Here is a 13427-nt window from a genome sequence, read left to right on the forward strand (position 1 = left end):
CACACATCCCCACCCTACCCCCATAAACACATACCCACTGTAACATCCCAAAATTCAAGGCCAAAAATTTCGTTTTAATTAAGTTATTACATAAAACCATCAGTATAAAAACATTCATAATAGTATCTTGTGTCAAACTAAAGTGCCAATATTCAAAACATATTATCATAAAACCATATCAGAGTGTAATCCCAAAGATCTCATGTGCGGAAAACATAGTGTGATGCGCTGCGATCAAGCCGGCTCCTTTCCTTTAAACACGAAGTACCTGAAACCAAACTGAAAACCGTAAGCACGAAGCTTAGTGAGTTCCCCCATCATACCACATACCATACAATCATATAATGAACAACTAGGAGATATGGGTCTCGCCCACACTCATGGAGGTACGGGCCTCGCCCACACTCAGCTACTAAACCATAACATATAAGTATATACAATCATATACTAAACAACTAGGAGATACGGGCCTCGCCCACACTCATGGAGGTACGGGCCTCGCCCACACTCCACTATCTCTGAGATATGAGCCTTGCCCACACTCAGCTACTATCACAAATATCATAACACAAACATACTATCAGACATACCTAGGGTGTCCGAACTACCCTTCGGTCCTAACAACCGAACTTGGGGACTATTCCCCTCCTACTACCACTCTCACATATAACATATCATGCCAACATATAAACATATCATCACATGCTGTCAGACATATCTGGGGTGTCTGACCTACCCTTACGTCCTAACAACCAAACTCTACCACTATCACATATAACATATCATGCCAGCATATAACGTATCAGATAGTAGCAAACCTAGATGATATCACAAAGACAATCATCTAACATACAACTCCTACTGGTGGGCCGATATTATGGCCGTAGACCCACCGCTACTGGAAGGTAACTCACATCATACTGCTGAAGTCCCGTAGACACAATCCCACTCTGCTGAAGTCCCGCTGACTCAACCCCAGCTGCTGGATGACAGATTCCCGATCTGTCAATATCAAAACATCACCCAGTTAATAATTGGGTCCCACTACATAACCATAAACACTTACTTTGGATAATTACATTACCCCAAGCTTGGCTTACTCAAGCCCAAGGCCTAACCCGTAAGCCCAAAGTCAACTAGGAAATCAAAGCCCAACACATGACCCAATTTTCCAAATTGGGCCTAGGCCTATACATGGTCTCATTCTGAGGCCTAACATCATATAATCATTAAGGCCCAAACTATAGCCCATCTATGGCCCAATTTTCGAAATTGGGCCCAAGCCCCTTACATGGGCCTTACCCTAGGCCCATTAAATTATTCTAGTCTAATTGCTTGACTTTGGATGGCCCATTAATAACCCGATCATCGAGGCCCAAAAGGAAGGCCCAACAATAAACCCAAGTGAAATTAGGGTTTCCCATAAAATGATGATTAGGGTTAAGTTTCCTACTTAACCCATTAAGGACTTAATCCATTAAGTCCATTATCGCTTAGATTAATCTTTGCCAAAGTTTATTATTTAATATCTCAAGTTATTAAATAATTCTCTTGTGCTTCCCGATTAATTCTCAAAAATTAGAGTTTAATTGGCATAAGTGTTTTCCAACCCAAAGACTAACCCATTTATTAACTTGTTGGGCTTCTAGATCCATTAGGGCTTTATTGGGCCTACTAGGCCCACTAGAATGTCATTAAGCCCATTAGGTTTTTATTAGGGTCCATTAAGGTTTTATTAAGCCCATTAAGTCTTATTAGGCCCATTAGGGCTTCCTTGGGCCCATTAGGGTTTCAAGCATCCCCAATCGAGTCGACTCACAAGTCAAGCACACCGCCACTCGACACGGCGGCCGGTGGTGGCAGGAGGCGGCAGCCACCACCACACGGTGGTGGTTCGAGATTTCTATTCATTATTCTTCTTTGTTACATTTTACAATGAACTCATGAAAAACACACACTACCCTAAATAAACACACGTTTGAAGATTAAATCACACACCAGCCACCCACCCGGCGGCTCCCAGCGGCGGCAGCAGCGAACTTGATACGACAGCCACCACCCTACGGTGGTGGCGGTGGCTTCTTCCGATTCCCCAATCAAGCAGCAACGACCGCAGTAAGCCCGATCTTGCAGATAAGGACGCAACCACCACTTGGTGGTGCGTGACGACGGCAACAACATCCTTGACGACCACTACGGCGGCTAAAGGCGGCGGCTAATGGTGGTCAAAGCTGGAACGAAACACTTGGCGAAAGAAGAAGGACAACGGAACTGTGAGCGACAAAGCAGCGGTAAAAGGTGCTCGCTTAGTCCTCGTTGACGGAGGATAGGGACAACTGATGTCGCTGGGGACGGCAGCAGCGGAACAACAGCGCCTACGACGACGCAATCCTCACCGGGGAGGGCACATTGTCGACTGTTCGGTGGTTTCTTCCTCGGTTACACACGCCACCCGACAGAAATGATGGTGGTGCAAGCGGTGGTATTCGACAGCAAGGGATGAGGGGTAATAAGGTGGCGGCGGAGGGCTCTAACGACCGGAGATGGTGAATAAGGTAGATGGTGGTGCCGGACACGAAATGGGAGAGTGGCGGTTGTTTCATTCCTTAGGTTTAGGGTTTCATAACGTGTATAAATACATCCGATACCCACAAACATTTTGCCATAATGGCAGGGTAGGCCCCTGCAATCCAATTTCCTTTGAATATAAATCTGATAATTACTCTTTGGACCCTCACCATTAAAATCTCTTACAACTTTGGTACAAAATTTACCAAACAGGCCCCCAAAGCCTTAATTATAACATATTCAACCCCTCCATTTTTTTTAAAATCCAGATAATTACCACGGAGCCCCTGTCTTCATAAATATTTATAAAATGGTTCCCAAAACACACACTATTAACCCCCCGACTTATAGAAATGTGGCAATTAACTCCTTCAACCCAACACCCTGCATATATAATTATTTATTTCAGGCTACCATTCGTTCATTAATTTATTTATTTAACTAATAAATAAACGGGTGTTACAACTCTCCCCCACTTAAATTAGATTTCGTCCTCGAAATCATTCCTTACTCGCCCAACCACTCTAGTAGCATGGTCGCCAACTTGGGCACACCCTAGCCTTCCCAGGGTAGCTATGACCAACCTTCGCAAAGCCTTAATATCCTCATGTGAACGAATTCCTCGCAACAGGATGACATCTACTTCATCTGAATCTACTATCTCGAGATGGTCTGATTCCCCAACAGACCACTCATACTGAATCATTATCAATGAATCCAGTCCGTTCTTCCTCAACATGCTACTCAACTTTTGATAGCTTTAGGTTCTCACTATAAAAAGGTTCACAGACCCAATTATCCCTGCGGATCACTTATACTTGGCCAAGGCTCAGTTGATCCCACTGTGAGTGACTTGTCACTTCCCAGATCAACCAACTATTCTGTCTGTACTTGCAAATCTGAAACACAAATACTAATATTGCCCAAACACTGAAACTGCCCGAACACTGAACTACCTGAAGTAGTATACGCTGCTACATAGCTGCTTACCAAAAGCTACCGAGACCTCCGGGACCTCAATTCGCTTGCCAATCCTTTGAAATAATGGGTTTACACCCGACTGCGTAGCCAAAGGACTCACTACTTGGTCGCCTCACACGACTTCTGAACGAAATCCTTCTCTGGACCTACTTGCCACTAGTTATCATGACACTGTGACTCTACTACTTTCTGATATAACCGATCAGGTCCATGCGTCGAATCCCATCATCATCAAATCTAAGGCTAGAAGTGGTTGCTACCTGACCAATGGTAGCCTTATCCCACACGCAATCTTATACAATCCATTGCTTTCCTGATCCCATAACTGTAGTGGCGCTCCTACAGTCCTATCACTGGCTCAACCAGATATAATCCATCTAGGTAATCCCGAAATCCAATCTGTGAATTTCCTTATCCTTACTACTACACCCGAACTAGTGGGTAGTATTGTTCCTTCTGCGTCCTAACAACGCGCTCACACTATCTATTAACCTAGTGAATGTTGCGGCTACACCCGCAGTCTCATAACACTCTATCATTATCTGACTGCTACTGAATGCTACGGCTACCCCCGTAGTCTTACAACACTTCCCATACCATCTGACTACTAGTGAATGCTACGGCTACCCCCGTAGTCTTACAACACTTCCCATACAGGTTCGGACACACACTCGACCTAACACATCACTGAACTAGAGTCCTAACCGGAACTCTGACATGGTTCCCGAAACCTGCTATCATGTGACCTTACTGTATCAGTACCGTACCCATGCCCGTGATCAAAGCGTAACAGTAAACCATGAAATCATCTACACCCTCTTGCAGGGTGAGAATCAGTGCCTCGCACAACTGCTGTCTGAGAGTATTGAAGGCTGCCTGCTATTCAGGACCTCAATGAAAGGCCACCGACTTCTTGGTCAGTCGGGTCAAAAGAACCGTAATCTCGGAGAAGTCCCATGTAAATCTCCAGTAATAACCCGCTACACCCAGGGAATTCCGAATCTCAGATGGAGACCTCGGAATCTCCCACTGCATCACGGCCTCTATCTTGGCCGAATCAACTAGAATTTCGTTCTGGTTGACAAGGTGGCCAAGAGATTGCACCTTGCGTAACCAGAACTCACAGTTGGAGAACTTTATAAAAAGTGTCTCCCCCACTTAGACTCGACTAAGTCTTCCCATTACATGAGAATTGAAGGATTTCCAATCCTTCTCGCTTTCTAATATCCCACTGATGACAACCTGTGACTGCCAATGCTAGCGTTTAATCGCCGATTAAACCTTGAGATCTCCAATCCTCTGAAATCTCGATGAGTACTCTTGGACTCTGATCCAGTTTGACACCTCAGTCCATCCAACATGCTGTCAATTGAAGACCTTAATCTTCACTCTAGCTGATGAATCCTCGTCCCCACTCCCAATTTTTGCAGTACCACTGAACTCCAACTGAACACAGCCCATGCGAAAACACAATTCTCCTGAACATCCAATGACCAACCACTTATGCCTCTAACACTCGCGACTGACACTACCCTCTTCCTGTCACCAGTTTTGTCCTAGCAACGGTAGTGCCTTGAACTCCAAATTTTAATCCATAAACAATTACCGACCACACCTGAACAATGATAGAGCCCCTAAACGCTGACTTCACTGGAGAGCTATAGCTCTACTCCTGACCGAGTATCCTCTAACTAATTCTTCTACACAGATCCCGACAAAGATCCGGAATAATAACGGTACACGCGAAACGCATTCCGCAAGATGCGTCCCTCTGTGGGTTCATCAAGGACCTTTCGGCATGCAGGATGGCATATATGATCCTTGATAACCCAAACACTACCAGAAACCGACCCGAGATCCGACTTATCCAAAATCACTCGCAATCCCAAAGCCATACGTGTTCCTAATATCCATCTAATAAGATGACATACCCGCAACATCTGGAGGAATACTAATCACCTTCTGCTGACATGACCAACCCCGTTGCCTTGTAGCAGCCTAAACCCTTGGAGTGACAAACTCCCTCGTGTACTTTTCTTGTACGCGCTGCACTGACTCATGCCCTGCTGGCCTTTCACCCGATGATCTGAAGTCATGGATCTCTTCCCGCGACCCTCTACTATACGCACCTGGCACACAACTCTCTTTCCAGGGTGCTCCCAAATTTATCCTGCATCTGCAACTCTTGGAAATCATATCCTTCAGGGTTTGACACCCTGTCACGCTCACTAACTCGCTTGCCAATGGCTAAGCTGCAACAACTGCAACATCCTCTGTCCCCAAACTGGGTCACAAACTATTCCCTGAAGCTTCTTAGATTCTCCAAGACTCGCACTGATTCGAGTATGGATCCTGAGCTTTCAGTAGTACGGGCCCAATACTACCTTCCACACCTATCCATACTTTCATCAGCAATCCTCCCGGATCCTCCAAGTCACTTCCTCAACTGGTACACCCAAGTCTAACTAAGCCTCACTACTAACTCATTAAAATATATCCTAGGCTTCCCTAGGTTCCCGAACTCACCCAATCCTCAGCTGCTGAAAGATTCCCAGTAATGTCAACTAGCTACCTCATGAATATAGCCACATGCAACAGAGATCAGATAATCCTTCGAGTAAAAGACCCATCCCTAGAACGGTTGGACTCAATCAAGAGCTGCGCAATAGGGTCAAATCTATCACTCTGAGATTATCCAGCCTGTGCCGCATGTGACTTAGCATATTCACTTAATAGTTAACTCACATTACTAAAAGTCCCACAAAGCACAAAGCAAGCAGCATTCAGACAATGGAAACTCTAACCATCATATTCCAATCAAATCATTCTATCCTCTAATCAGGAATCTGTACATGCAATTTAAAGGCTCATACAATCAGGCATAACCTAAACAGGTTATCCTATTACTGACTGATCAGTACTAACATGCAAGTCTACAAGCACATATAATAGGCATATAAGGCATCCTCCTAGATCCTTAGCCCTAATCTAGCATGCAGTTCTCATAATCATATCATATCATAACATCTCATAACATGTATGGATATCTTAGGGAAGACTTACTTGAGCTCGGCTGATTGCACGCATCACACACTTTGTTCTTCTCAAAGTTCTTTTCTCTTTTCAGATTCTTTTCAAACTCCTTTTTATAAAATTGTTTTACTTTTGAAAATTTTCATACCAAGCCCTTAGTTTGAGTTCAGACACACCCGATAGTATGTCCGAATCCCTCAAACCAAGGCTCTGATACCAACTTGTAACATCCCAAAATTCAAGGCCAAAAATTTCGTTTTAATTAAGTTATTACATAAAACCATCAGTATAAAAACATTCATAATAGTATCTCGTGTCAAACTAAAGTGCCAATATTCAAAACATATTATCATAAAACCATATCAGAGTGTAATCCCAAAGATCTCATGTGCGGAAAACATAGTGTGATGCGCTGCGATCAAGCCGACTCCTTTCCTTTAAACACGAAGTACCTGAAACCAAACTGAAAACCGTAAGCACGAAGCTTAGTGAGTTCCCCCATCATACCACATACCATACAATCATACAATGAACAACTAGGAGATACGGGTCTCGCCCACACTCATGGAGGTACGGGCCTCGCCCACACTCCGCTAGCTGGGAGATACGGGCCTCGCCTACACCCCAATATCTCTGAGATACGGGCCTCGCCCACACTCAGCTACTAAACCATAACATACAAGTATATACAATCATATACTAAACAACTAGGAGATACGGGCCTCGCCCACACTCATGGAGGTACGGGCCTCGCCCACACTCCACTATCTCTGAGATACGGGCCTTGCCCAAACTCAGCTACTATCACAAATATCATAACACAAACATACTATCAGACATACCTGGGGTGTCCGAACTACCCTTCGGTCCTAACAACCGAACTTGGGGACTATTCCCCTCCTACTACCACTCTCACATATAACATATCATGCCAACATATAAACATATCATCACATGTTGTCAGACATATCTAGGGTGTCTGACCTACCCTTCGGTCCTAAAAACCGAACTCTACCATTATCACATATAACATATCATGCCAGCATATAACGTATCAGATAATAGCAAACCTAGATGACATCACAAAGACAATCATCTAACATACAACTCCTACTGGTGGGTCGGCATTGTGGCCGTAGACCCACCGCTACTGGAAGGTAACTCACCTCACACTGCTGAAGTCCCGTAGACACAATCCCACTCTGCTGAAGTCCCGCTGATTCAACCCCAGCTGCTGGATGACAGATTCCCGATCTGTCAATATCAAAACATCACCCAATTAATAATTGGGTCCCACTACATAACCATAAACACTTACTTTGGATAATTACATTACCCCAAGCTTGGCTTATTCAAGCCCAAGGCCTAACCCGTAGGCCCAAAGTCAACTAGGAAATCAAAGCCCAACACATGGCCCAATTTTCCAAATTGGGCCTAGGCCTATACATGGTCTCATTCTGAGGCCCAACATCATATAATCATTAAGGCCCAAACTATGGCCCAATTTTCCAAATTGGGTCCAAGCCCCTTACATGGGCCTTACCCTAGGCCCATTAAATTATTCTAGTCTAATTGCTTGACTTTGGATGGCCCATTAATAACCCGATCATCAAGGCCCAAAAGGAAGGCCCAACAATAAACCCAAGTGAAATTAGGGTTTCCCATAAAATGATGATTAGGGTTAAGTTTCCTACTTAACCTATTAAGGACTTAATCCATTAAGTCCATTATCGCTTAGATAAATCTTTGCCAAAGTTTATTATTTAATATCTCAAGTTATTAAATAATTCTCTTGTGCTTCCCGATTAATTCTCAAAAATTAGAGTTTAATTGGCATTAGTGTTTTCCAACCCAAAGACTAACCCATTTATTAACTTGTTGGGCTTCTAGATCCATTAGGGCTTTATTGGGCCTACTAGGCCCACTAGAATGTCATTAAGTCCATTAGGGTTTTATTAGGGTCCATTAAGGTTTTATTAAGCCCATTAAGTCTTATTAGGCCCATTAGGGCTTCCTTGGGCCCATTAGGGTTTCAAGCATCCCCAATCAAGTCGACTCACAAGTCAAGCACACCGCCACCCGACACGGCGGCCGGTGGTGGTTCGAGATTTCTATTCATTATTCTTCTTTGTTACATTTTACAATGAACTCATGAAAAACACACACTACCTTAAATAAACACACGTTTGAAGATTAAATCACACACCAGCCACCCACCCGGCGGCTCCCAGCGGCGGCAGCAGCGAACTTGAGACGGCAGCCACCACCCTACGGTGGTGGCGGTGGCTTCTTCCGATTCCCCAATCAAGCAGCAACGACCGCAGTAAGCCCGATCTTGCAGATAAGGACGCAACCACCACTTGGTGGTGCGTGACGACGACAGCAACATCCTTGACGACCACTACGGCGGCTAAAGGCGGCGGCTAATGGTGGTCAGAGCTGGAACGAAACACTTGGCGAAAGAAGAAGGACAACGGAACTGTGAGCGACAAAGCAGCGGTAAAAGGTGCTCGCTTAGTCCTCGTTGACGGCGGATAGGGACAACTGATGTCGCTGGGGACGGCAGCAGTGGAACAACAGCGCCTACAACGACGCAATCCTCACCGGGGAGGGCACATTGGCGATTGTCCGGTGGTTTCTTCCTCGGTTACACACGCCGCCCGACAGAAACGATGGTGGTGCAAGCGGTGGTATTCGACAGCAAGGGATGAGGGGTAATAAGGTGGCGGCGGAGGGCTCTAACGACCGGAGATGGTGAATAAGGTAGATGGTGGTGCCAGACACGAAATGGGAGAGTGACGGCTGTTTCATTCCTTAGGTTTAGGGTTTCATAACGTGTATAAATACATCCGATACCCACAAACATTTTGCCATAATGGCAGGGTAGGCCCTTGCATCCAATTTCCTTTCAATATAAATTCGATAATTACTCTTTGGACCCTCACCATTAAAATCTCTTACAACTTTGGTACAAAATTTACCAAACAGGCCCCCAAAGCCTTAATTATAACATATTCAACCCATCCATTTTTTTTTTAAATCCAGATAATTACCACGGAGCCCCTGTCTTCATAAATATTTATAAAATGGTTCCCAAACACACACTATTAACCCCCGACTTATAGAAATGTGGCAATTAACTCCTCCAACCCAACACCCTGCATATATAATTATTTATTTTAGGCTACCATTCGTTCATTAATTTATTTATTTAACTAATAAATAAACGGGTGTTACACCCACCCACAAACACCCACCCACACCACCCCCACAACCCCCCCTCACACACACACACATACACACACCCTCACCCCTACAAACACACACACACACACACACCCAGAAACACACAAATACATACCCACCCACCCAACACCACTACCACCGATCTATCATCACCATCACCACCACCACTACCCCATCACCACCACCACCACCACCATCACCACTATCACAATTGTCGTTGCCACCACCATTGTTGCTGCCCCTACGCCACCCTACCACCGCTACCATTTTCTAAAACTGAAAACCGATAGAAAAATACACATCTAAAGACGTTTTCTAATTTTCTAAAACTTAGATTATGAAAAATGAATAAGTTTTAACTAAACACGTTTTCTAAAATTTTCAATGAAAACTGAAAACAAAAAAGGAAAACTAATAAGGGGAAACGAAAAACGGAAAATGAAAATTGTTTTTCCTTAACTAAACTCAACCTTAAGTTCTTTAATACGCTAATCGGCTTTTACCAAGTAGAATATATCTTACTGTAATATTTGATTTCGAAAACTTGTATATATATTTGAATTTGTTAGAATATGTAATATTATCATTATATCATATGCATTAATTTCTTCCTGAATAGAGTCCGATACCAGCACATATTCTTTCAAGTATTATTTCAAACTAGATGGAAACCCATGCTTTGCATGGGGCAGAGGATGTTATTGTTGTATTTAGCCCAAGTATGAGCTAAATGCAGGAAATGGAAAGCTACTTTTTTTATATATATATATTTTTTTATTTTTAGGTGTAATATGTAGAACAAAACTGTTCGAAACTGGAAAAAAAAATTGCCAGCTGTTCATCATACATTAACTAAGATTTCAGAACAAAAATTCTCACGCTTTCTCTTATGTTAGCCACTATTTCACCAAGACACTCATTATGTTAGCCACTATTTCACCAAGACACTCAACAATTAATTCGGTTAAAAAAATCCAAAGGCTTAGTTATCATGTTTTGTAATATTAATAGTTTTTAATGAATATAAATCATTCATATATACATACAGTTTCATAGATTTGTAACACAAATGGATTTCGATTCAAAACAAACATCTAAAATGACAATAATAATCAAGAAAAAAAGAAATCAGTGTATAGGAAAAAAGAAAAGAACCATGGTAGGAAATGTTTAGCCTTCTAATGGAGACCAGTTTAAGGATGGGCGTAAATCCTTACAAAATGCATCATAAATCCTCCTTTGTCGAGCAGGAGGTATTGGCAACTCAATCTACACACACAATAATTTACAAATTTATAACAATAAATAATAATTTATAAGATGAAAGTAATAAACTAATAAAAAAATGATAAAATTTCATTACCTGAACTTCATCACCACTCAATATTTTGATGATCCTTGTTGACCAATAACAATCATCTTTACACCAATCTACCAAATCCCCAACTTTCCATTCACCATCAATCACAACACATACTTCTGTAATCGAATTGACAGTTGTCATTTCATTTTTGAGATACATTTTAGGATATGGAGGTCACACCATTAATTGTTTCTTTATCTGCTTTGACTTCCTTCCATAATGAGGCAACTCGTATATCATTGTCCATTCAATAGCTGCAAATTGATCGAAAGTGGTGATTTTAGAACAAATGAAAAGATTATGATTAGTGATTCATATATAGCAGGTTAGTCAACTCACCTTCATCTGGAAAGTCAAAAAAAAGCTAATTATATCTGCTTTATTATGGAAGGAAGATGAAAGTTTCCGGGCTGCAATATACACACATGGTATTAATATTTGATATATGTAAATAATTATACTTATGTTAAGATATAAAAACTTCTAATATATTTTAGTCGAAGATGAATATCCAGAGGGTACTTTTTGATCTGGGAAAAAAGGGTGTCTGAAGTCTAGGTTGATGTTGGGAATTTGACCTAATTAGTAGGACAAAGAAATTGTTACAATAGCTATAAATAAAGATCATAAGCTCGTAATGAGTATATATAAACGTTAATAAAGCATTTCAGCAAGATATGTACCTTTTTTCATTCTTTAAGTCAATTAGGAAGCATAGTTCAATAAAACAATGTGCTTCTACCGTGGGGCTGGAAACAACTTATCTACAAAGAAAGACATTCGATTAAATAGATGCTTTATTGTGAAGTTCAATGGAAAAATCAATATATTCTATTTATTCTAGATATAGATTTTTTTGGGTAAAACATTTACCTGGGCATTCCAGCAAACATGTGGTGGGCATAGATAGAAAGATACACATGCACAAAGAAAAATGTTTTTTTCCCGATCCTGTTAATTGTCATCCACATTCGAACACATTTTTCAAAAACCTAGAGAAAAAGAGTAGTGATGAACATCTATTTAAGAAAGAGAGATAAAGATACCTTACTTATTAGCGGGCAACACCTTCTTCATTAGAGATGATACCTTCGTCATTAGGCTGACGATGCTAAGAGTGGTGGTGGCGGTGGAGGTCGATCTAAATCGCATCAGAATCATCAATGGGTTGTAGCCGGAAACCTCCAGACACAACCGACGTTGGTTATAAACCCAACACCACATCAATTGTCGAACTGCACCAACAATTTAGAGCCTTGAGATTGGAGCTGGGTAAAATCAAAACTAACCTAACATTAAACATAAAGAAGAGTATTAACTGATGATGAAAACTTATTTATAATTAATTGAAGGGTGAATATGTACCTAAGTTTTTAAGAACATATATTGTTTGGTTGAAGAAGATGCGATGGTGCCTGCGGTTGGATGCTGCTTCTCATATGCCAGAGTATGTGAGAAACTATAAATCAAGGGTCAGATAAGAAAAGAAAATCCCCAATTTGATCTATCATTCAAAAAAATCGAAAACTTCAAAATCAGAATTGCATCTTCCATAATTGACCTATAGAGCGAGAGTTAGGGCATGAGAAAAACCAGACAACGCAAGATCAATGAGTCGCAGACAATAGAATAGGAATTGCAGTGACAGCGGCTGTTGCTCCTCTTGCTCGTCGTTGATGGTGATAAAAAACTGATCAAAAATCGAGGTTGCACTCTCCGGAACTTGTGGGGGCGGTGAGCATCGTTGACGAAGTAAACCCCATGAACAGTGGTGAAAAAGCAGATTGTTGGTGGTGGTGAACGATGGCCGCCTATAGGGTGATGGCGGTGAGGTTTCACTGAGAAGAAGAATGGAGAAGCGATGGATGAGAATCGGTGAGTAGAGAAGAGAGAATGTCGAATGGAAAACACGTAGACAATGGATATCCCAACGCGACCACGTATACAGGAGGGCTCTCAAACCAAAGCGGTGACATTGAGCAGGAAGGGTCAAATTGCAATTTCAAGGAACAACTGGACCAATTGTGACATACAGCAAACATGTGGACCAAACATGTTAAAAAGTCACCAACTTTACTGTAGCTAAGGCCACATAATTTTAATATATAGTATAATGGTTTGAAGGTAGTAGAAATGCAAAATCAAAATTGTTTCCAACTCTCTTTCCTATTTCCTTTTATTTTTTAATAAACTAGGTATAAGACTCATGTATTACATGAGTTCATTTAAAAAAAAT

The sequence above is a fragment of the Lactuca serriola genome, chromosome 9 (genome assembly GCF_051521515.1).
Source record: "Lactuca serriola cultivar US96UC23 chromosome 9, Lser_US96UC23_V15, whole genome shotgun sequence".
Lineage (NCBI taxonomy): Eukaryota > Viridiplantae > Streptophyta > Magnoliopsida > Asterales > Asteraceae > Lactuca > Lactuca serriola.